Source organism: Panthera tigris, chromosome C1 (genome assembly GCF_018350195.1).
Source record: "Panthera tigris isolate Pti1 chromosome C1, P.tigris_Pti1_mat1.1, whole genome shotgun sequence".
NCBI classification, from domain to species: Eukaryota; Metazoa; Chordata; class Mammalia; order Carnivora; family Felidae; genus Panthera; species Panthera tigris.
In genome coordinates, this window is record NC_056667.1 from 91,457,815 (window position 1) to 91,484,680 (window position 26,866).

The following is a 26,866-nucleotide window of genomic DNA, read 5'->3' on the forward strand; positions in this document are numbered from 1 at the left end:
GACTATGAGGGGCAGAGCCTCTGCCGACCTACACTGAACTTGTCAAGTTTGAAGTCATTTAGCATTGCAGCGCAACCTAGGCTTCCCTTGCATGCACAGAAATTAGTATCAGAAGGGGGACTCTGCTAATAAGAAAAATAATAACAAATACCCTCAATGGGTGACACTGGCTTAGTGGTCACTGGCAAGGAAACTGAGTAGAGGCTAGAATAGCAATCTGTTTTATACATTAGGAAGCATTTGGTAGAATTGTCACTACAGGAACCTGGAAGGCAGCTCATGCACCTAGTGAATTTGTAACCCTAGGGAAAAAGCTCAGAAGACAAAATGTTACCTACATGTTTTGGTTATGGTTGGCTGCATTCAGAAAGTGCCAACAGGAAGAAAGGAGCACAAGGAAGATTTGGTTGGCTTTCAGAAAGGGGTGAAAGAGAACAAAGCCCACAAATTCAGGGACTTGTATAGTACAGGAGGCAACCACTTCTCACCCATAAACAGTAAAAGGTAATACTGAAGAAGTTTGGGCACACAAAGGTCAATAAAAACTCAGTTTAGGGGCAAACACCAGGCAAGGTATAGACATCAGAATTCAGAGATCAGGTCCTTCAAAAAGTGATAATAGTGGCTGGAAGTAGAGATTGAATTAGCAGTGTGGCAATCAATAAATCCTTTCGCTGGAAAATTGGTTCAGGGAAAAGATATTGTGCCTATCTGGGATTTGGGGTTGTTTATTAAAACACAGATACTAAGATCAGAAAATGATAAACAACTTTTTGTAAATTTGAAAACCAGATGAAACATATCAGTTCTGGAGGATGGAGGGGAGTCCTTACCTACAATAACTGAAGAAACAGAAAATCTGAATATTCTTATAACCATGACATAAATTTAATTAACATTTTAAAACCTTCCCCAAAAGAAAACTAGGCCCAGAGAACTTCACAGGCAAATTCTATCAAATATTCAAGTAAAAAATAACTCTAATCTTACATAAGCTCTTCCAGAAAACATAAAAAGAAGAAACGGGGGCACCTGGGTGGCTCAGTCAGTTAAGTATCCAACTCTTGGTTTTGACTTAGGCTTTAATCTCACAGTTTCATGAGTTTAAGCCCCGAGTCAGGCTCTGCACTGGCAGCCCAGAGCCTGCTTGGGATTCTCTCTCTCCCTCTGTCTCTTCCCCTCCCCCACTTGCACTGTCTCTGTCTCAAAATAAATAAACTTTAAATATTTTTTAAAAAGAAGAAATGTTAGTTACCCAACTCATATTCTCAAGCTACCATATTTCGTACCCAACCCAAAGACAGAACAAAAAGGAAATCAGGGGTGCCTGGGTGGCTCAGTCGGTTAAGCATCTGACTCTTGATTTTGGCTCAGGTCATAATCTCATGATTCGTGAGCTGGAGCTCTGCATCGGGCTCTGTGCTAACAGCATGGAGTCTGCCTGGGATTCTCTCTGCCTCTCCCCTGCTCGTACTCATTCTCTCTCTCTCTCCCTACCCCCCACCCGCCCTCTCTGAAAATAAATAAATAAACTTTAAAAAACAGGAAATAAATCACCCAGGTCAGGTAAATTCATGAACACAAATGTAAATACCTTAAGGAAAATATTATAATTCTGAATCCCAAAATGCATAAAATAATAATGTAACATGATCAAGTTGGTTTTCCTTCTCAGGAATGAAAGTTTGACTTAAAATTAAATATCAATTAATCAAAATGATTATTTCAATAGATATGAGAAAAGCATTCAATAAAATTCCATATCCACTCATGATTAAAAAAAAAAAACCTAAGAAAATGGAAATAGAAAGTCTCTAACTTGTCAAAGGATCTCTAAAAATAACTGGTAGTCTGGTAGCAAAGCATACTTAAATGTACTGCTTCCAGCATTTCACTGTTAGGCACTGTCTGTTACAAGACACAGATGCTTATTTAATACTGCTTCCACTGAACACTGTACTAGAGATCTTAGCCTGTACAGTAAGACAAGAAAAATATACCAAAAATGGATTTGAAAGGGATAAAATTGTCAGTATTTGCATCTCCTATGACTGTCTACATGTAAGCCATAGGAAATTATTAATTAGTAACAGGGTTTAACAATTGCTGCTTACAAAACCCATATGAAAATGCCAATGGAATTGCTCTACACCCTCAACAATTAGTCAAGAAATCATAATTTTTTAAGATACTTTTTTTAAGATGTAGTTAGCTAGGGAAAAAAAAAACTAACAAAAGATGTAACACATTGTGCCAAAAAAATATAAAACTTTATTGCAATACTGAAAACCCTAAACAAATGGAGAAATATGTAATATTCCTGGATAGAAAGATTTAATATCATAATGAATTCTCACCAAAATGATCTTTAGATTCACTTACATACTTTTTGGATTCCCAAAATATTTTTCAGAAAAACATGCAAAAGGAAAACAATTAGGAAGAAGTAAGTTAACACCAATGTCAAGGTAGTTTCTTTTAGGTGGGGTTGAGATGAGAATTAAATTAGGAAGGGGTTCACAGGAGGCTTCTGAGATTTTAGTAATGTTCTGTTCCTTAAACTGAAACACAGCTGTGCAGGTCTTTGTTTTATTATTTTTCATTAAACTTTACATTAGTGTTTTATACACTCTGTACATTTCCAAATAGAGATTTTAAGGGGTGGCTGGGTGGCTTAGTTGGTTAAGTGTCCAACTTCGGCTCAGGTCATGATCTCATAGGTCATGTGTTCAAGCCCCACGTTGGGCTCTGTGCTGACAGCTTGGAGCTGGAGCCTGCTTCAGATTCTGTGTCTCCTGCTCTCTCTGCCCCTCCCCAACTCATGCTCTTTCTTTTTCTCTCAAAAACAAACATTAAAAAATTCAAAACAGAGATTTTAAAAATAATATTAGTAAATAATTTGCCCAAATTGTCTACTTGCCTAAAGTTGTTTAAAAACTTCCTGAAAATGTCAATCCATTACGTTTGGTAAGTACCCAGAAGGCCAATACTAGATCTTATTGTTCATCCCATTTTCCATTGTCTAGTACAGTACCTGGGATGGAAAAAATACCTCCATAAATATTTTTTTTAATGAGTGAATAAACAAAGCCTCATTACTCCTCTATACTGGCATGCATCCATGCCGAAGCCAATTATTCTCATCTTTACAACTATGCTTCATGTTCATGTATCTCTAAGCCCTGCTGGTGTTCCTATTATTTCCTGCCCACTGTCTACTGGATTTCCTCTCTGCTGAAATGCTTGACTCACTTCCTCATATATGTTTAATGAAGTTGTCAGCAAAGCTCTTTCTCATCAGACAGCCTGGCTTATGTTTCACTTAAGGTCTGATTAGCATGCCTAATTCTACTTCCAGAAAACACAGTTAATTAAACTACTAAATCTGTGAATATGGCCTGGTATCACTTGGCATTTAGTAGCATTTACACACCGAGAGAAATTGAGGAACCCAATCTGTCTGCTGGGACTTTAGCATGGCAAGAGTCCCTGGGCTTTGTCCATGAAGAAGGAACTGAAGCAGTAGTTGGACCACCAAAGGAGCTTGGGCACAAATACCAGCAGCAATAGCAGCAGGAGCCCAGTTACTGCAGCCTCCAGCAACAAACTGGAGGCTCAGGGCTCTGGGTTCAGTCCCTATGAAAAGCTGCCGTTGCACACAGTATTTCTCCCCAGGAGGTTAGTGCATTTTTAAAAAGAGACTTATGGTACCCTTCATATTTCCCAGGGGCTCATATTCATGAGTGGCTTTGGATGGGGTATCTTCTGATGACCTGGACAGGGTAACATCAAGCAACTTGGGGATTTCTAGGCCATTTTGGGAGAAACTGAGGCTCTGGGGAAGATGAGGCAAAGTTGACACATATCCAGACTAGCCCATTCTCAGGCAGCCACGGAGACCACCTAATTTTATCAGAGGCTCCTCCTCCTACCATTCTTCCCCATGCTTCCCTCCAGATCTAAGGCTACATATGTAAACTGAGTTCCTGCCATAGACCCCAAAACTCCCTAAGGAAGATCTGCAGATTAAACTCTAAATGTAGCTCTGAGCTAATTAGATACAGAAACATAACAAATTCAGAATAGGAAAATAAACTTCACAGAATTCTAGTTCTTGGGTCTCAATTGCTTCCCAAGGTGGCTTATGTCACAGTCATGAAGTTGAGGCTCCTTCTTGCCTCCAACAGCATGTCCTCCAAACAATACCAGCAGTTTATGCCCCTGGTAATGGAATTCAGGGGGTACCATTTTGCCTGGGAATCCAAGCTGTCTTCTGACCCCCAAAGCTATACAAAGATGTAGAGCTTTGAGTATGGTCATGCCTCCCTTTCTTCATTGGTACAATGGGGATCACAAGGCTCTCCTTGTAGGGTTATTAAGAGGGTTAAGGATATGACATATAGGAGATGAGTTGCACACAGGAGGTACCCAATAAACTGAAGCTACATGTGTGTTAATATTATCATTATTATTCCATTACACTCTCACCCTGCCTCCTGACCTTGCAGAGATGATCTCTCCCTTCCTTCCCAGCAGTGCTCAGCAAGACTTAAGCACTGACTTGATTCTGAAGTCAGAATATTCTGGTTTCCAATTATGACTCTGCCAATTAATAGGGAGGGCTATGACTGTAAGCAAGTCACTTACTTTCTTGAAATCCATTGGAATGATAACAGTACCAACCTCAAAAAATCCTTTATCACCTGATTCATGGAATCGGTTCTTTCAGTTCTCCATAAACAACAATCATTATTATTATTTTCTCAATTCCTCAACTCAAATTCCTAGTATCCCAATACAGATAATCTTAATTTATACTAAGAAAGAAATTATTAACAGATTTAACCCTAAGAATAGGTTATTTGCTAACCAAGAAAAAATTCTAGTTAGTGGGAACATTGAAAAGACGCTTTTGAATGGGAGGCTCTCCCGGCCTCATGGGTCCCTCTCTCCATACCCACATACTTTACAGCACAGCTTAGGAATTGCTCCTGACTTCTGAGAGGAGCCTGACGCCTGCTCTGAACCCTTAGAGACCAAAAAGAATGTTCCTGTTCATATTCTTGGAAGAGTACAACAGGGGTTATTAAGCAATTATTTCCTTGATGTGATCCTATCCTCAACTCTTTTTTTTTTTTTTGGCAATTGTTTCCTCTTCTTTTAATTTGGCAATTTAACATCTCTAATTAAAGATATTTCTGTAATGCAGAACGACTGTGAGTATAACTTGCATATCTACCCTGGGGACGCATAGGGTATTACCAAGGCTCACTTTGCACAGTGTCCCTGTGCCTTGTGGGAAACAGGATATTGAGGTGAGGAGGGTGGCTGGGTGTCTTTGAGGCTGTTTGAGGACAGGCTGATCTGGCTGAGCAGCAACAGTGACTCTTAAAAAAATTTTTTTAACATTTATTTATTTTTGAGAGACAGAGAATAAGCAGGGAGGGACACAGAGAGAGGGAGACACAGAATCTGAAGCAGGATCCAGGCTCTGAGCTGCCAGCACAGAGCCCGAAGTGGGACTGGAACTCACTAGCCATGAGATCATGACCTGAGCCAAAGTCGGACGCTCAACCGACTGAGCCACCCAGGCACCCCAACAGTACTCTTATAGCACTTTTCTTTCACAGTAAAATTCCTTAACATTTATAATAAACGAATTGGGGGATTATCTGTTTATTGACCAAACACACACACACACACACACACACACACACACACACACACACAAGTACACACACACAGGATATTATCTCCATGAGGCTGGAATTTGACCCCACAACATGTCCAGCACCTACCACCATACTGTCCACCAAATATGACTTTAATACATGTCTACTGAATAAATGAGTAAATTTAAAGGCCCCAGTGGAAGGAGTTTCTTTATGTCCTTTTTTCCTTTGGAATAAATTCCATTGTTCGGTTAGGGTTTTAGGGGCCAGTAATTCAGAACCATTGTAAGAGAGGGAAAAAAAAGGGAATCAGACATCTTTACTACTTACATAGCTGGAGTGAAGCATGTAGCCTAGATGTGTAACTGCAATGACTTACAAGCACCCACCCCTCATCCCCAGCTGAGCCATCAGAAGCCTCCATGACTGGGTCAGGGCAAATGGTATACAGCAGAAAGCAGATCAAAATAAGTCCATTCCATAGATAGGTGGCTCCAAAAGAGACTGAGAAGTGGAGGGTGGCTGGCCAGGCCACAAGTGTTCAGTGCCTCCCAAAGGCAATCAAATAAATTGCCTCCTCCCACCCCCCATGCCTGGAGAGGAATGAGTGGAGGGTCAGATTAAGAACAAGGCTGGACACATCACTTCAAACTGGCAACACTGGCTTCATTGAGATCAGCAAGCAGTCGGCATGGGTCCAGTGAGCCCCAGACTGCAGTCATGATCCTGAGCCTACAAAGAGCCAGACTAATTCAGTGTGACAGGTAACCAAAAGAGGATTGTCCAGACCTGGCCTGGACTGTCCCATTAGGAGACAGGGAGGATGAGGTTTTCATGCTGTGAGCCATCATTGCCACCAGAGAAACACCCCGCCACACACACACAGCACTATCACTTTCCTAGGACCCTGCCTAGCCAGCTTAGAAAATGTCCCCAAGTTTCCATGTAAATAGCACTGGAGCAGTCAAAAGAATGGCCACATCCTGAAGGTCAAATGACAGCTTAGGCTTGTCTGGAAATGGGACTCTTATCAAAGGTTCCTGAGGGTGTGGAGGAGCAGGGCAGGTCCTATATACTGTCCAGAGACATTACTCAGCCCCCTTTTCTTGTACTTCTCTCTCATTCCCCTCCCTTCCTTCTGGCATGTGGTCTCCCCTACAGAGTTCCCAGTGCTCTTGCATTTCCTCTAGCTTCCCAGAGCCTACTCAGAACCACTCTCCCTGAAGTGTCCCCCACATCACAAAATTAAGTCTCCATTTTTCCTATCATTATTCTCATCCTCAAAACTCAGTCTTTCAGGAAAGCTAAACCATGTTTGGGAAGAAAACATGTCATTGAACTAATTCACACAAAACTTCCTCATTTGTGTCCAAAACACAACCAAGTAGAATTCCACCAGAAGGTGGGTCCCTTCTTTGCCTCTGTACTAGTCACCTCTGAATGTAATTCCTGGAATTCTGCCTAAGTTACAATCCCATGGGAAACCAGCCTTGAGCTGTAGCTGATATTGAAGGCAGAAGAACAGAAGACGAAAGGCATCTGGTCCTGGAGGACACAGCTGAGCTAATGATTTTAAGGAGCCTGGAGCCTTCCCTTTTCTTCCTATAGATTTCTTGTTATGTAATATAGGAATTTCTCATTGTTTAAGGGCCAGGATTAGGAGGAAGTGAGTAAATCAAGCAGGTGTAGGATCAGATTCTGTCCTCATTTAAAATTTTGATATTTTGTTCATCATGGATTTTTTTGCATTAATGTTGATGTTTTAAAACCCTACATTAAAATGGTATAAATCTTTATTACTGTTTTTTGGTGCCCCCCCAGTCCCAAATCTGCACCCAAGGTGAGTCCCTCAGTTGTCTGACTCAAGTCCTGGCCCTGCTACTTTCAGTTGCAACTTCTGTTACTTGCAGCTGAAATCATCTTCAAGGTGGAAAAAAAAATGAAGAGTTTGATAAAAGCTGTTAGAGAAATTAGTTATCCACATGGGATAAAGGTTCAAGTAAGATTCTAGCTCCAGACAGACCCCACGAAGAGCCAATATGCTAACCCTGCACTGTGGGAAAAAGTGAGAGCAGATGCATGGAGGTGAGTTAGTGAGCTGGCCACAGCTTTGCCATCAACACAGCTCATCACTTGGTCTCACACCATGTCTCCAAAGAGGCCAAATGAAACCACTGCATCTTGACAAAAAGAGAAATCAAGGAATCGATCCCATTTACCACTGCACCAAAACCCATAAAATACCTAGGAATAAACCTAACCAAAGAGGTGAAAAATCTATACACTGGCAACTATAGAAAGCTTATGAAAGAAATTGAAGAAGACACAAAAAAATGGAAAAACATTCCATGCTCATGGATTGAGAGAACAAATATTGTTAAAACATCAAGACCACCCAAACAAATCTACATATTCAATGCAGTCCCTATCAAAATAACACCAGCATTCTTCACAGAGCTTCAACAAATAATCCTAAAATGTATATGGAACCAGAAAAGACCCCAAATAGCCAAAGCAGTCCTGAATAAGAAAACCAAAGCTGGAGGCATCACAATTCCGGACTTCACACTGTATTACAAAGCTGTAATCATCAAGACAGTACGGTACTGGCACAAAAACAGACACACAGATCAATGGAACAGAACAGAGAACCCAGAAATAGACCCACAGACATATGGCTAACTGATCTTTGACAATGCAGGAAAGAATATCCAATGAAATAAAGACAGTCTTTTCAGCAAATGGTGCTGGGAAAACTGGAAAGCAACATGCAGAAGAATGAACCTGGACCACTTTATTACACCATACACAAAAATAAACTCAAAATGGATGAAAGACCTAAACATAAGACAGGAAGCCATCAAAATCCTAGAGGACAAAGCAGGCAAAAACCTCTTTGATCTCATCTGCAGCAACTTCTTATGCAACACATCTCCGGAGGCAAGGGAAACAAAAGCAAAAATGAACTATTGGGACCTCATCAAAATAAAACGCTTCTGCACTGCAAAGGAGACAACCAGCAAAACTAAAAGGCAACCAATGGAATGGGAGAAGATATTTGCAAATGACATATCGGATAAAGGGATAGTATCCAAAATCTATAAAGAACTTATCAAACTTGACACCCAAAATACAAAGAATCCAGTGAAGAAATGGGCAAAAGACATGAATAGACACTTTTCCAAAGAAGACATCCAAATGGCTAATAGACACATGAGAAGATGCTCAACATGACTCATCATCAGGGAAATACAAATCAAAACCACCATGAGATACCACCTCACACCTGTCAGAATGGCTAACATTAACAACTCAGGCAACAACAGATGTTGGTGAGGATGCAGAAAAAGAGGATCTCTTTTGCACTGTTGGTGGGAATGCAAACTGGGGCAGCTGCTCTGCAAAACACTATGGAAGTTCCTCAAAAAGTTAAAAATAGAACTACCCTACAACCCAGCAATTGCACTACTGAGTATTTATCCAAGGGATACAGGTGTGCTGATTTGAAGGGACACATGCACCCCAATGTTTATAGCAGCGCTATCGACAATAGCCAAAGTATGGAAGGAGCCCAAATGTCCATCGACTGATGAATGGATATAGAAGGTGTGGTTTATATATACAATGGAGTATTACTCATCAATCAAAAAGAATGGAATCTTGCTGTTTGCAACTACGTGGATGGAACTAGAGGGTATGCTAAGCGAAATAAGTCAGTCAGACAAAGACAAATATCATGACTTACTCATATGTGGAATTTAAGATACAAAACAGATGAACATAAGGAAAGGGAAGCAAAAATAATATAAAAACAGGGAGGAGGACAAAACATAAGAGACTTTTAAATACAGAGAACAAACTGAGCGTTCCTGGATGGGTGAAAGGCAAGGAGCATTAAGGAAGACACTTGGGATGAACACTGGGTGTTATACATAGGGGGTGAATCACCGGAATGTACTCCTGAAAACATTATTGTACTATATGCTAACTAACTCAGATGTAAATTAAAAATAAATTAAATCAATCAATCAATCAATCAATCTTAGAATGAGCACTGGAATTAAAAAAAGAAAAGAAAAGAAAAAGAAACCACTGCATCTTGGAGCTCCATGGGATGAGGACAGGCAACCACACTTCCCCTTCCCCTTCCCCTCTTCTCTTCCTTTATAGAAGTCCACCTACTAGGGCCTTGACTCCCTTACACTTCTTGATTGTGCCCCCTCCAGGCAGCCACTGGAGAAGTCCGAGCGTCCACATATCCCATCTAACCAAGGTGCAGGGATGATGGACTCTCCTTGTCAGTCAGTGCTACAAGGGGCTCCTCAGGCTATGGGATCAGTGGCTATGGCTTTATGACCATGAGAACAAAGTGAGCCATTTCCAGGGTCCCTCTGGCCAGCAACAGGGCAGGTGGCCAGCATCCTGGCTGCTCCTGGCAGACCGGGGATGCACAGAAACTGGCTTTGCTACAAATCCACACTTTCCATTTCACACGAAAATAATTTCTGGGGCATTAGAGACCTAAATACTTTTTAAAGAACAATAAACTATAAAAGTACTAGAAGAAAATTTAAAAAGCATGCCTTTATTATCTGGGGGTTAAGAAAGGCTTCCTTAAATAAGTCACAAAAAAGTAAAATCGTAAGAAAAAGCCTTATCAATATAATCATACTAAGAATTAAGCTTTGTATAAACAATAGTTCTTGACTGGGGACAATTTTGCTTCCCAAGGGACATTTGGCAATACCTGGTGACATTTTTGCCTGCCAAAACTGGGGAGGGGAGGTTGGATATTACAGACATCTAAGATAATGAGGCCAGGGTCACTGCCAAGAATCCTACAGTGCATAGGACAACCCCCACAACAAAGAATTATCTAGCCCAATATGTTAATAGTGCAGAGGCTGAGAAAGCCAACCATAAATAAGGTTAACAGACAAGTTAAAGACTGAGAAAAGTAGTTTGGCATTCATATCTCTAATAAAATATTAGAGTCTAATATGGAGAAAGAATTACAAAGCAGTAAAAAAAAAAAAAATTCAACAGAATAAAATGAAATCAGGGCATCTGGGTGGCTCAGTTGGTTAAGTGTCTGACTCCAGTTCAGGTCATCAATCTCCTGGTTTGTGTGTTCGAGCCCCACGTCAGACTCTGCTGCAGCTCAGAGCCTGGAGCCTGCTTCAGATTCTGTGTCTCTATCTCTCTCTCTCTGCCCCTCCCCTGTTCGTGCTCTCTCTCTCTCAAAAATAAATAAACATTAAAACAAATTTTTTTAATTTAAAAATAAAGGAAAAAATGAGATCATTTCTCATCCTTCCAATTGCTAAAATGTTTTCAATCCAATAACATCAAGTGATAATGAGAATATCAGAAAAGAAGACTCTCATATACTGCTGGCAATCATGTAAATAAGTACAACTACCCAGTACAATAAGTTATTCAACAGAATTTTCTAAAATTTGGTATGTTCATATCCAACTAGTTGAAAAGCAGTAAAAGTGAGGTTTGCCCCTTTTAGTTCTATTCCTTACAACACCAGGTGTCAGCTCCTCCATGCATTTCCTCTCTTCCTGATGATGGGATTTAGAGCTACCATTGACCTATCTTCAATCATGCAGAGAAGGGTAGCACACAAGGAAGGTCTGTGATTGGCCATGTGGGCAAAGCCATCTTTCTACATGAACTCTTCACTTTGGGACTATTATGTGAGAGAACATAAACGTTGACTTTCTTTAATCAACTATCTTTGGGGGCCCCTTTGCTGAACTAGCTTGCTTTTATCCTAATTAATACACTGCAAGTGTGTACTATGTATGTAAAAGCACAGGGAAAGATCTGGAAGACTACACACAAAACTCAGTAGTGTCTTTTTGGCTACGGGATGGGTTTGGGAATCAGCAGTCAAAGAACTCTTTCTGTGATGTTTTCCTTTTAAACAAGAGAAGGTATTCACATACGGTGCATTTTAAAAACTGCATTTTTAGAGGCATTCAGGTGACTCAGTCAGTTAAGCGTCCAACCCTTGATTTCAGCTCAGGTCATGATCTCACTGTCAGGGGACTGAGCCCACATGGGGTTCCGCGCTAAGCATGGAGCCTGCTTTGGATTCTCTCTCTCCTCCTTTTTCTGCTCCTCCCTAGCACTCTCATGTGCTCTCCCTCTTTCTCTCTCAAAATAAATAAATAAACTTAGAAAAGCTGCATTTTTAAAACAATTGACTGATATTACGTTGCCAAAGCACATTCAACACATGGTAACAGCGATTAGTAAGAGGCAGATGCAAGATAAAAGCATATGCTTTGCTCTCAGGAGACCCAGGTCTGCAGCCATGTTGTTTGCTGCTGGACCTTGGTAAAGTTGCTTCATCTCTGAAGCTAAAACCTTTCATGCAGAGAATAAAGACAATAATACCTCCCTCACATGACTGTTGTGAGGAATAAAGGAAATAGTGTATGTAAAATTCTTAGAAAGGTACCTGGTATTCGGAAAACACTCAACAAATGAAACATTTGCTATTATTAATATTAGGACATGTGTGAAAAGTGAAAAAAAGTTCTCTATTCTTCTAGAAACATATTTTTGAAAATAAAAATAAAAGGGTTATATGGCTGGTAAAGAAGGAAAGAATAAAATAAAATTTAGTTCCATTTAACGTGCATACAGTGAGCACCTATTATGTGCTAAAATGTCAGGACAGGGGCAGTACAGGCAAGCAGGAGGCATGTAGAAATAGATGAAACAGGGAACCACCAGTGTTGCTGGAATCTAGGCATGAAGGTAGTAAAAGTGAGAGGTGAGACTCTGGGGGTATCAGAGGCCAAAAAAGGAAGGGCCTTGAATGCCATGTTGAAGAATCTAGCAGCACTGTGGAGGGTGGATATGGACAGGGCATGGCTGGGAAGCAGGAGAGGCTCTTGCCAGAGTTACATCAGTGAGAATAGTAAGCACAAAGGGGACCCAGAAGAAAGACTATCTAGGTGGCAAAAACCCTCTTAGACATGAGGGAGGAGAAAAGAGAGGAGCTCAGGATGGCTGTCAGGTTTCCAGCAGGTTGTGTCTCTGAAATACAGAGTTCAGGCTGCAGGAGAGAGCTGTTCAGTGGGTCTATTCAGAAAGCCACCCAGTTCCTGTGCTGCCAGGTCTGAGGGTGTGAATGCTTGAGTGGCACTCCCAAGTCCTGTGGAGGGGTGCTTACAGGCAGGATTAGGAATACGTCAGAAGAGGGAAAAGACAGCTGTTGGCCTCTGCCCTCCATAGACTCCTAGAGTCTCCTAAGCTTACATAGACCACAGCATGGCCCACCTCCACGCCTCAGTTCAGCCCCATCTTTCCCGGGCATTTCTATTTGCATTGAAACCTTACAGGCTGTGAGGGCTATAGAGACAAAAGATGGAAATGTGTTATCCTGTATTAGAGTCCCTGGTATCTGTGTGCTTCATCTTTCATATTTTCAATTAAATCATGAGGAAATAATTATGCAAACCAGAATTTCACCATCCATAGGGAAATGGTTAGTTTATTATCCTTGAGAGGTTTATGCCAGGGCATCTAAATCTTTAGATAAGGGGCTAATTTAATTTTGGTCCCCCTTCTGCTAAGATTTCATACTCCAGGGTAATATATCCAAAAAGAGAGAGAGAGAGAGAGAGGGAAAACACGTGAGGTCTCTGGGTCAAGAAAATTAGCATGATTATTAATAAATAGAAATGTAGCCGTTTTACCTCTTAAGTCTACAGAGTTCTTTCTCACATCTCCTCTTAAAGAATACATGTTTATTCTTAAAGTTAGTATAAAGCAAACACTCCAAAAACAAAACATCTAAGTTATACTCGAGGCCAACTATTTTAGGAAAAGATATGTTTATATTACCAAATTTATAACACCTTGAATCATAGAGTTTTCAGGCTGAAAGAGACCACTGCACAGGAACTTAACTCGTTTGAGAGGTGAAATGAAGACTTCAAGCAGAGCAATAGCTTGGCAAGTCTCACTCAGCAGGTCAGTAGCAGAGCCGGGGAGGGAAGCCAGGTTCCCTATTCTCAATCCAGCATTCTATCCTCTATACCATACTATTTCCACGACTGACATCTAGTCATTTGTCTCAAAGATAAATTTTAAATTACAGTTTAGATTCTTGTACTTCCCACTTTATACAGAAATTGGGTTTTTTTGTGTGTGGATCAGCCTTTCCAATAGATGGTGAACTGTGAGAACAAAAAGGACCTATTATTTATTTATTTTTAATTTTTAATTTTTTTTAATTAAAAAAATTTTTTGTAAGTTTATTCATTTTTGAGAGAGAGAGATAGAGCGTGAGCAAGGGAAGGGCAGAGAGAGAGGGAGACATAGAATCCAAAACTGGCTCCAGGCTCTGAGCTGTCAGCACAGGGCCCGACTCAGGGCTTGAACTCAACGAATCACGAGATCATGACCCAAGCTGAAGTTGGGACGCTTAACCGAATGAGCCACCCAGGCACCCCAGTACCTCTTATTTATTTTTTATATATGCCTAATGCCTGGCAAAGTCTCTGGCATGTAGTTAGCACACATCAACAAAAATTGCTGAGATAATTACTCTGTTCTCAGTGGGACCGTGAATGCTTGGTGCTGGTGCTTCCCATCAATATCTAGTATGTTCCAGGCTGATTTTATGTATTTACAGTTGTCCACATCTCACAACTTCTTTGTTCTATTTATGTACTTTAAGTGGAAAAAGCAAAACCTGACCTCTTTTCTGATCCCTCAGGCTCCTCTTCTTTATTAAGTTGAAATCAAAAATATTAAAACCACAAAAAGACTTTTGGCTCACACCCCTCCTCCTGTAGATAGCAATGAGAACAGTTGTTCTTTCACTGGATTTGATTAATTCTCTCATAATGGAATCAAAATTAACTTCACAGAAATGGTACATACAGCCAGAGGTAATTCAATGCCTAATGAATGAAATATTACATAACCAAACAGCTTAAGTGGCTATTCTTGATTCAAAAGGCACGGCCTCTGTATTTTACAACGTTTAATTTCCTTTCATTCTTTCTAATTTTGTCATTGTGTAGTAATTACTACTCTTTGAAAACCATGCCTTCCGCTGATTCCATTCCTGCCCTTGTAAATGAACCACGCCCACCCACGCTAGACTTCACTGGGGTTGATTTGAAGAGTCCCGGCACAAAAAAGCAGGTCATTGCTCTGTCTCCAGGAAACTCCCAGGCCCCCTCCTCCTTGCCCATACCACTGTCTCTCCCACTCAGTTTCCAGGTCCTCCACACCCTGACATTTGGGGTTTGTACATGGCCCCTGACGTGGACTGATGATTCAGTTTGGACTTACCTCCAGGATGGAATTTCTCAGATCTGCCTTCTTGCTCCCCTCTGTGACAGCCAGCAAGCAGTGCTCTTCTGCCTCTGGCCATAGCACCCCTGGGAACACAAGCTCCCAAGAGCCCTCACCTGACAGGGAGGGAGACTGGTAGGCTTCAACACTGCTCGCATTCCTATTTCTACCCATCATCCTCATGCATCTTAAACTCTGTCCCTCATCATCTTCCTTCTGTCATCAACATTTTTTCCCCACTTCCTAGTTACTCACTTTCATTCATTAAAGACTAGGTAACTAGGTCACCAGACACTGCCCTCACCCCTCACTGTTTCTCTGTCTCAAAATCTCAGTCTGGCCCAACTGCTCTCCTCCCAGGTGATCTGCGATCATTCCCCCAACCTGTGCTCTTCAGATCTTTTAGGACCCATGGACCATCAACCCACACCCTCCTCAATGCAACAGTCTCCCCTCCGTTATGCTACTTTGATTCCAAGGTCCTAATGTGCAAAATTCCCTCTCTGGGACTCCCACCTTCCCTTCCTGTCTGTGCTTTCACACTCCTGCCTGTTGAACCCTAGTCTAATCAAGCTATCTGATGTTAAACACTGCTGGAAAAAATCCGGTGCACTACGGCAGAATTTTCTCTCCTGTCATACACTTCTCTTCCTCTCCTTCCTCTAGCAACCTCCATGGAGTGAAAGCCAAGGGTCCACGCTCAGTCCTCACCTTACCTAACATGGCCTCTCCACGTTCTGGCTGTCCTCCTACCTCACCACTGCTCCTTCTCATCACCCCACCTGTTCCCTCCTCATCCCTCTGACCTCCTAAAGGGTGTGCCAGGCCCTGGTCTTCAGCCCTTAATTCCTCTCCCTTGTCTACACTTACTGCTTAGGTAACCATCAGATCTCCAGGCCTTAAATACCATCTCGATGCTGAAGACTCCCAGATGTGTGCGTCTAGCCTGGATTCCAGAACTGCCTTCTTGGATTTTTGCCTAGGCTACCTCTTGGGCATCTCAAATTTCATATGTTCCAAACCCAGTTCTCCCCCCACCCCCGCCAATCAGCCCCACCTTTTGGGGGGATTCGTGCAGTCTGCCCATGTCAATAAAAGGCAGCTTCATCATTCTATCTCTCTTGGGTCAAAAACTTGACTCAACAATTTCTGTTAAATTTCTACCGTATCTGTCAGCAAATCCTGTTGACTCCCTTCCAGTCTCCTCTCTGTAGGAGGGCACTGGAGAGCCTGTCTTTTTTCTTTTTTTAATGTTTATTTATTTTTGAGAGACAGAACACAAGCAGGGGAGGAAGCAGAGAGAGAGGGAGAGACACAGAGCCTGAAAGCAGGCTCCAGGCTCCAGGCTCCAGGCTCCAAGCTGTCAGCACAGACCCCTACGTGGGGCTAGAACTCACAAGTCCTGAGATCTTGACCTGAGCCGAAGTCGGACATTTAGCCCACTGAGCCACCCAGATGCCCCGAGCCTGTCTTCTTTATATCCTTTTATCTCAACCATTCACAATGTCATTTATACGCAGTGGTCAGGAGGCAACCAGTCTGCAATGGTTCTCAGCCTTGGCTACACACTGGAATCATCTGGGGTGGCAGCACCTTTAAAAAATTCTGGTGTCCCTTGGGGCGCCTGGGTGGCTCAGTCGGTTAAGCGTCCGACTTCAGCTCAGGTCACGATCTCACCGTCCGGTCCGTGAGTTCGAGCCCCGCGTCGGGCTCTGGGCTGATGGCTCAGAGCCTGGAGCCTGCTTCCGATTCTGTGTCTCCCTCTCTCTCTGCCCCTCCCCCGTTCATGCTCTGTCTTTGTCTCAAAAATAAATAAACGTTAAAAAAATAAAAAAAAAAAAATTCTGGTGTCCCTGTCTCAACCCTCCACCTGAGATTCTTATTTAAATACTCTGGGGTGTGGCCTGGGATTTTTAAAAGCCATGCTAGACCCCCACCCAGGTGGTTCTAATGTGCTGGTAAATTTTCTAGCCACTGTGTCAGGGCTTAACAAAAAGAGACCTGGTGAAAATCATTAGTATTTATCAGTGCTTATCAAGTAGATTTTAGAATCAGCATTATACACTAAAAAAAAAAAAAAAAAAAAAAAAAAATCCCCCAAATCTAAATAAACAATAAGAATTAAAACTGGAAAGCTATAGCATTTTCTATTCTCTTGAACAAGACTTATAATCCCAATCTTTCCTTTTATATTCTTTTCTTTCTCATTTTTATAAGAATCTTTTTTATTCATTTTAAAATAGGGATCACTGGGTGAGAAAATCTTACCCTGGCTAAAAAACTGGCCAGAATATCACCAGATCTTAGCTCTGGATCCTCTGTGTTTTCTCTTCAGGCACAGACATTTTTCGGTGAATTTGGAGGGAAATGAGCTGAAAAGCTCATCTCAGTTTTAGGCAGGGTTGAAGGAGTTTAACAATTTAATGAGGTCAGTTTCATCACCTTGATTTTCCTCTTCAATTTTCATTCACTTTTCCTGCAAAGGCCTGCAGGCTGCGGGGTACAGGCTTCTCACTGGTAACCTGCCTGCAGTTTTTTTATTACTAAGTTAACAAACAAGGGGAAAGAGATAATTGGGAAGTAAAGAAGGATCACTAAAAAACACCAGAGGACTGGTGGGTGGGAGGGAGGAGAAAGGAAGAGGAAAAGGAGGCCAGGGCCTGGCGCCTCTTCTCAGTTCCTATGAAGGGGGTGTGGGGAGCAGGTAAACATCTGGTAGACCCTGTAAGAGGGGAGGGGCCCACATCACATCAGAATCTAACAGTACTCTTCCCCATCCTAATTTCTACTTTTCTCTGATCGAAATTTGTAAATATTTCCACCTGTTTACTAGAATTAATGACTACTCCAGATTAACCCAAAAATTCAGGTTGAGTTGCCTTATCTTCTTATTAAATTCTTCCTCTGATGCTTATACACCAGAGAAAATATATCTCAATGTGAAATCTAAACTGTATTTCTTTCAAAACATGTCAACCAGAGTACTACACGAATCAATGAAAACAACTTCTTGTAAAAAAAAAAAAAAAAATCCCTTACAGGTGTGCTGTTTCTAAGGGGTACATGCACCCCAATGTTTATAGCAGCACTATTGACAATAGCCAAAGTATGGAAAAAGCCACTGACAGGTGAATGGATAAAGAAGATGTGGTTTATATACACAATGGAATATTACTTGGCAATCAAAAAGAATGAAATCTTGGGGCACCTGGGTGGTTCAGTCAGTTGAGCGTCCAACTTCAGCTCAGGTCATGATCTCACACCTTGTGAGTTCGAGCCCAGAGTTGGGCTCTGTGCTGACAGCTCGGAGCCTGGAGCCTACTTCGGATTCTGTGTCTCCCTCTCTCTCTCTGCCCCTAACCCACTCATATTCTGTCTCTGTCTCTCTCAAAAATAAATAAACATTAAAAAAATTTTTTTTAAAGAATGAAATCTTGCCATTTGCAATTACATGGATGGAACTAGAGGGTATTATGCTAAGCAAAATTAGTCAGAGAAAGATAAATATCATATGACTTCACTCATATGTGGAGTTTAAGATACAAAACAGACGAAGATCAGGGAAAGGAAGCAAAAATAAAATAAAAACAGGGAGGGGAACAAAACAAGAGACTCAAATAGAATCACTGAGGGTTGCTGGAGGGGTTGTGGGAGGGGGGATGGGCTAAATGGGTAAGGGGCATTAGGGAGGACACTTGTTGGGATGAGCACTGGGTGTTATACATAGGGGATGAATCACTGGAATCTGCTCCTGAAATCATTATAGCACTATATGCTAGCTAACTTGGTGTAAATTAATTTTTAAAATTAAAAAAAAATCCCTAAAAGAGAATAGAGCAAATTCAATTTTGTGGTGCATTTTGCTTGTTTGTTTTATTTTATTTTTACAGTTATTTTACCGCACTTGCACTTCATCCTGGAATTAGGAGTACACTTCTCAAATTATTTTAAGCGAATAAAAAAATATTCATCACACTGTGAAAACAAATGTCTCAAAATATCTTCTATGGTCACAATGCTCATATCTGAACATTTAGCTATAACCCTGTATAGGACCAGTAATACTTGTGTGTGTGTGTTTTTTTTTTCAGTCATTTGTAATTTTACTTGTAAAACATGAAATTTTTTTCTATTTCTGAAAAACTGTCTAAAAAAATTAGAACAAGCCTTTCTCTCCAGTGCTACATATAAAGGATCTTTGTCACCTTCTCTCCCGGAATGCTAACAGACCGACCTTACCTTCACTCCTCTAACCAAGGTAATGATGGCTTGCGCTGGAAATCTAAATCTGGCCAGAAGCAGCACAGTGATTTTCCAGATGGAAGCAAAGGGAGAAAGCGGCCCAAAGAGGCTCTGTGTCCCTCTCCTGGCACCTGCTGTCGGCAGAACTGGGAGACGTCTGCCACCTAGTGGAAGACAGAGGCTAACGCTGGTTATTTGCAATAGTTTTGTGCCAGGGCCTCAAGGCCATCAAGAACAGCTTCTAATCACGGACACCTGGGCCACAGCTTCCCCTTGGGACATGATGTACTATCAAGAAACCACCCACTACCAACTACAAACAATATTCAAACCCAAGACACAAACCATACCTTCCTATAAACGAAAGTACACAATAACACCTCTTCATATACAAAGTGCCTCTTCATAAAGTAGTACCACGTAAAGTACTATTCTACTTAACAAATCCCATTTCTACTTAACAAATCTCATTTCCAGTGGTTACCAATGTATTTTGTGTGTCTTTTCCTACACGGTGAAAACACAGGTGGGAAGTATACTTATCCCCCATTATAATGATTAAAGTTGTCCTTATGAATTTTCTGTACAAAGAATATTTTTCAGCTGTTCATACCTGTGCAATAATTTATCCCAGTTTATGGCTGCAACTCAAAAATGATTGACATGTGCAAGTTAAGTTAAGGGATTGGGAGGTGTACCCCAAGTCAGGCCATGAAGATATGTTAGCGCTCTCTTCTTTTGATTCCATTTGTCACAGTATTCTAGTTTGATCTATGTTTCAAATGATTATTTTAAATTGAAACTAAAATAGCATATGTACAGGTATCTATTTGAGTGCAAATAGATACACTCTGATACTCCCTGTTCTACCCACTCCTACTCTAGTCCTGTTCCCTAGAAGTAATTACTTACAGGTCTGTTAGATGCTTCTTTTGCTATGTTCCTCCATAATCTCTAAATAAAATGTGTTTGCTGCTCATCTGGATCTATTGGTGGTGGACTGCTCTGGTTTGGGTTCTTTTGGAAGCAGACCATGAGGTTAAGGATTCCTTGGCAGGATGGGGAAGTGAGATGACACAGGAAAGGAAGCCAGGAAAGGGAATGGCATCAAACCAGCTGCTACTGCGAGCACCTAGAGCCAGACCCCAGTGCAGAAATAGGAGCCAGTGAAAAACAGAGCCTGGGATTGCCAGTTTAGGGCTGCTTTTGTCACATGGGCAGCTGAGTGAGCTTCAGCTGCAGGAGAAACTCCACAGCAAAGACATGCAGAAGCTGCCTCATTGGACACAGAGCTGCTGCATGCAGCCATGGTCAGGGTCAGGTATCTGGGCAAGGCACTGTTGGCACTCACTTAAGGCCATCTCACCTAGAAGAGCAAGCCACTAACACACACAGCCATCTCCCCTTCCCATCTTCCTGATTCATCATTTTAAGTCCTTCCTTGGAAACTTCCATCACTTTCAGGATATGCTAACAGCTTCCTTTGGGGTTCCATCCACAATAGCCAGCATCTTATCCTCTAAGATGAAGACTTTAGGGCCCCCATACTTCCCTTTAGCTGTTCCTCCTCTTTCCTACAGCTCTGCTTCTGATTATATTTGATTTCTCATTTACCTTATTCTATAGCTATGTTTTAAGTCCCAGATGCTCAGCCTATAGTTTGATTCTAAAAAACACACTGATGTGATTCCATAGTATTTTTCACTGCAGAGCTAATGTTCATTATCATTACATTTTTTTTTTTAACGTTTATTTATTTTTGAGACAGAGAAAGACAGAGCATGAACGGAGGAGGGTCAGAGAGAGGGAGACACAGAATCTGAAACAGGCTCCAGGCTCTGAGCTGTCAGCACAGAGCCCGACGTGGGGCTCGAACCCACGGACCACGAGATCATGACCTGAGCCCAAGTTGGCCACTTAACCGACTGAGCCACCCAGGCGCCCCTCATTACATTTCTTTTGTATCTGAGCTTTTAAATGTTTCCTGAAGTTTCTAACCACCTTTTAATGTTCTTGCCCTTTTTGCCTTTATTTGACATTTTCCCCTACCCTCTTGTGCCAATCAGGGATTGGTATTCTTTTGAGCCCCTCTTTCTCTGTAGAGTTTCTATGTATGCCCTCCATCTTACTGCTCCATTGTGGAGTCCTTCTCTGTACCCGTTGTTATCCTGAGACCTTCTGACACTGCTTTCCCAGGTTGAGGCCACTGTTGCCTGTATCCCATTCCCTCTTTTTTCTTGATATATTTACTCCCTCATTTTGCTTGACTATATCCTAAAAAAAAAACTGTGTGGGAAGTAAATTTCCTTTCACTTTGGATGTGTATTTTTCTTATCTTTAGCTTAGCAAATTAATGCTTTTAACTCTAAATTAAAAATCACTTTCTACTTTCTAAAGACAGTTGTAAAATCTGATATATTTTGATTCTTATTCCTTTGCAGATGATCTGTATTTCCCCTTCTACCTCAGAAGCTTTTAAGATCTTTTCTTTTCATCCTTGGTGTTCTGAATTTTGCAACTGTGGTATAGATATGTGTGTCTTTTGTCAGTGGGGGAAAGTGGAGACAGGGGAAAAATATCCTCCCTTCTCCCTTCCTCTGCCCTCCAACCTACTGCCACTGGCCAGGTCCAGCTGGGGGCAGCAGACCCAGGAGCCTGGGAAACAAGTTTGGAGGAGTTTGGCCCCATGACACAGAGCACGGCAGGGGGAAGACAAGGAATGGATCTGGGAGCAGACACATCCAGGACTAGACAGTTAAGAGGACAGAATGTCACACAGAATATAACCTAATATTGCTTTTTACAGTTTTAAAGATTATAAAAGTAAAACATATGTAAAAACATATTGCTGTTGACACTTTTAAAGATTATAAAAGTAAAATAATTTAAAAAGTAAAACACGTAGGGGCACCTGGGTGCCTCAGTCAGTTAAGCGGCCAGCTCTTGATTTCAGCTCAGATCATGATCTCACTGCTGGGGAGCTGGAGCCACACCTGGGGTTCTGTGCTGACAGCGCAGAGCCTGCTTGGGATTTCTCTCTCCCTCTCTCTCTGCCCCTCCCCAGTTTGTCTCCTTCCCTCTCTCTCTCTCAAAAGATAAATAAACATTAAAAAAAATTTTTTTTTAAGTAAAACATGTAGAAATTTGAATATGTAAGTTTACATTTAAAAGTGAAAGTTCGGGGCGCCTGGGTGGCTCAGTCGGTTGAGCCTCCGACTTTGGCTCAGGTCATGATCTCATGGCTCCTGGGTTTGAGCCCCTCATCGGGCTCTGTACTGACAGCTGGGAGCCTGGAGCCTGCTTCAGATTCTGTGCCTCCTTCTCTCTCTGCCCCTCCCCTGCTCTCACTCTGTGTCTCTCTCTCAAAAATAAATACACATTAAAAAAAAAAAAAAAAAGTTTAAAAAAATAAATAAATAAAAGTGAAAGTTCTGGGGCGCCTGGGTGGCTCAGTCAGTTAAGCATCTGACTTCAACACAGGTCACAGCTTGCGAGTTTGATCTCCAGGTCAGGCTCTGTGCTGACAGCTCAGAGCCAGAAGCCTGCTTGGGATTCTGTGTCTCCCTCTCTCTCTCCCCCTCCCCTGCTCACACACTGTCTCTCTCTCTCTCAAATATAAACATGAAAGAAAGAAAGAAAGAAAGAAAGAAAGAAAGAAAGAAAGAAAGAAAGAAAGAAAGAAAGTTCTTATGCACATGCCACACAGCTCTGAGTTTTTCACTAGAGATTCTTATCTATGCATGTACAAACTTTAGAAATACATGTATATGCACCATCTGTACATAATATGTTCTCATTGTTTCTTTCACATCCCCTCTGCTCAATTTTGTTAGGCTGGTTAAATTCTCATTTTCTGTTCTTTTCTTTGGGGAGATTAGAAGTTATACAGCTACTTCCAGTCTTATGGATTTGATTCTTAAATATTTCAGTGAAATATTCTATATGAAAAAAATGTATATATAAAATATGATGACTGTGTCTCCATTACTCAGCCTAAGATACCACAGTATTATTGACTATCCAGAATGCCCTCTAAATCATAATCCCCTCCCACTCAGCAGTACTCACTAATCTGAATCTTGCTTTTCTTAAAACTGTATTTTATTTTCATTTTATTTTTTAGTTTATTTATTTATTTTGTGAGAGAGAGTGGGGGAGGGGCAGAGAAAGGGAGGAACAGAATCCCAAGCATGGACCCAGTGCAGGACTCAATCCAATGAACTGTGAGATCATGACCTGAGCTGAAATCAAGAGTCTGACACTCAACCAATTGAGCCATCAGGTACCACTTAAAACTGTATTTTAAACAATTGCAAAGACTATCTTGGTAATTGATTGTGGTGGGAGTTTTGTTAACTTTATATAAAAGGTGACATATCAGAAACCTTCTGCAACTTGCATTTTTCAAAGTTATGGGTTTTTGTTAGCTTTGTACATATTGCTATGAAACTACAAAACACTACCGTGAGAAATGTTAAAAATTAACATATGGAAAGGTATACATTCTTCATGTGTCAAAAAATGTCATTTCTCCCCAAATTAATCTATAGATTCAATGTAATACCAAATCAGATTTCCCACAGACTTTATTGCAGACACTGACAAACTAATTCCAAAATTCATATAGAAATGCAAAGAACCTAAAATAGCCAAAACAACCTTGAAAAAGAAGAAAAAAAAAGAACAAAGTTGGATGATTTATAGTACTTGATTTCAAGACTTACAAAGCCACAGTGATAAAGACAGTGTCTCACTGACTTAAAATACACAAACAGATCAACAGAACAGAGTCCAACAATAAAAGCGCGTATCTATGGACAAATAATTTTCAACAAAGGTACAACGGCTATTCAGTAAAGAAAAAATAGTTCTTTCGACAAATGAGCCAAGAACAATTGAATAAATGTATGCAAAAACATGAGCTTCAATTCACACCCTGTACCATATAGAAAAATTAACTTGAAACATATCATAGACCTATATGTAAGGTCTTTACACAGCTTCTCAAAGAAAATACAGTAGAAAATTCTTGTGACCCTAGTTTAAGCAAAGGTTTCTTAGGTATAATACTATAATTCACAAAGAAAAACTTAATTAAATTTCATCAAAATTTAAAACTGACCAAATTGATACACTGAACTGGATTAAAATTAAAAACTGTTCGTCAAAGACACAGCTATGAAAATGAAAAGACAAGCACAGACTAGGAGAAAATACTTGCAACCTTATATATCTGATAAAGGACTTTTACACAGAATATATTAAAAAAAAAAAAAAACCTCTCACTATTCAATAATAAGCAAACAATTCCCCCCAAATGGTCAAAAGACCTGAAAAACTACTTCAGAAAAGTGAAATTTTTTTTTTAAGTTTTGACTTAGGTATACACCCATAAACACAGTGGCAAAAAACTAATGGCAAAAAAAAAAAAAAGCACATATGAAAATCATCATTAGTCATTAGGGAAATATAAATTAAAAGCACAAGGAGATGGCACTTCTCATATTAGAATGGTTCAAATGTTAAAAGACAGGCCACAAGGCAAGAATGTAAATAGGACTCTCAGGGATGGGAATATAAAATAATAAATATATGACCACTTTGGGAAATAGTCTGGCAATTTATTAAAAAGTTAAATGTATACTACCATATGATCCAGCCATGCCACTCCTAGGTATTTACCCAAAAGAAATAAAAACATATGTCCACATAAAGCTTGTACATGAATGTTCATAGCAGCTTTATTTGTAATAGCTGGAAAAAATTCTAACATTCATCAATAGTTCAGTGTCCATAAACAAACTGTAGAGTAGCCCTACAACACAACACTACTCAGGAAGAAAAAGGAATGGACTGTTGGTACTTGAAGAAACACAGAAGAAACAGAGTCAAAGAAGCCAGACATTTCATCAAATTTATAAAATCCAAGTTAATCTATAGTGATAGCAAGAAAGATCAGTGGTTTCCTGGTGGAGTAGGAAACTTTGAAGGCTGACGGTATGTTCATCATCTTGATTGTGCTTATAGGGATTTGTTTAAACTCATCATATTATACACTTTAAATACGTGCAGTTTATTGTATCTCAATTACACGCCAATTAGGGCTGTGTAAAAAATACTACTTAGGAAGACTCAACTGTGTCTAAGATCTGCTTAAGAAGTTACAATGGCTAGAGGCACCTGAATGGCTCAGTCTGTTAAACACCTAATTCTTGATTTTGACTCCTCCGGTCACGATCTCACAGTTTGTGAGATGGAGCCCTGCGGTGGGCTCTGTGCTCCTGCTTGGGATTCTTTCTGCCCCTCCCTCACTTGCGCATGTGTGTTTGTGCTCGCTCACACACGCTCTCAAAATAAGCTTTTTAAAAAAATTACAATGTCTAAAGGTGATCCCTATCAATATCAGCTCACTTTTGTTCTTCCAAGCAATTATATTAAATTTATAATGTCCTCGTTAATCTGCAATATAGTAGTTCTCCCTTATCCCAAGGAGGATATGTTGGAAGACCTCCAGTGAATGCCGGGATAGTACGGAACCCTATATATACTGTTTGGGGTTTTTTTTCCCCTATCTATACATAGGAACATGTGATAAAGTTTAACTTATAAATTAGGCACAGTAAGAGATTAACGACAATAGCTAATAATAAAATAGGATAATTATAATAACATACACTAACAACAGTTATGTGAACATGGTGTCTCTTATCACAGGATCTCGTTGTACTGTACTCACCCTTCTTGTGATGATGTGAGAGGATAAAATGCCTGCGCGACGAGATGGAGTGAAGTGAATGACGCAGTTATTGAGACTTGAGCGAGTTAGACTACTATTGACCTTATGATTCGTCAGAAAAAAAGATCAGCTGCTTCCGGACCACCGCTGCCGGCGCAGCTGAAACTGCTGAGAGTGAAACCACAGATAGGTAAGGGGAGACTCACTTTGCATATCTTCTACATGTAATTGGCGTGATTTACATAATTACTGGCTCACTTTGGAAGTACTGGAGGTTCAATAAAAATACCGATCTTTCCTCTAAACGTAAATATGTGGTGCAGTGGGTGACCCTGAACCGTGAAGGAAGCCTGGACAGGGCATCCTAACACTAGCTTGGCAATTACGTATATGCATTCGGTTTACCCAACCACAGCTGTCAGCGTCCCTATGAGGGCTGCAGTCCACAAGGATGCCGAGACATACCCATCTTCCAATTAGATGCTCCATTCTATTGCCTGGGGAAAAAAAGACACCTCTCAGAAGCATATAGCATTTTGATTAAAATTTATGTGCCTGGAGAGGCGCCTAGGTGGCTCAGTTGGTTAAGCATCCAACTCTGGCTCAGGTCATGATCTCATGGTTGGTATGTTCCAGCCATGCATCAGGCTCTGTGCTGACAGCCCAGAGCCTGGAACCTGCTTCAGATTCTGTGTCTCCCTCTCTCTCTCTGCCCTTCCCGCAAACTCTCACTCTCTCTCTCTCTCTCTCTCTCAAAACTAAATAAACATTGGGGCGCCTGGGTGGCGCAGTCGGTTAAGCGTCCGACTTCAGCCAGGTCACGATCTCGCGGTCCGTGAGTTCGAGCCCCGCGTCAGGCTCTGGGCTGATGGCTCAGAGCCTG

At 41.0% G+C, this 26,866-nt stretch overlaps 1 long non-coding RNA gene across 1 annotated transcript in view; it reads right to left on the reverse strand.

Annotated features, from left to right (window-relative positions):
- Nucleotides 1–26,523, reverse strand: part of LOC102955824 — a 154,953-nt gene extending 128,430 nt beyond the window's left edge. The window contains exon 1 of the long non-coding RNA XR_006221771.1: nucleotides 25,984–26,523. This is a non-coding gene — a long non-coding RNA (uncharacterized LOC102955824). The remainder of the gene's footprint in view (nucleotides 1–25,983) is intronic.
- Nucleotides 26,524–26,866: the final 343 nt, after the last annotated feature.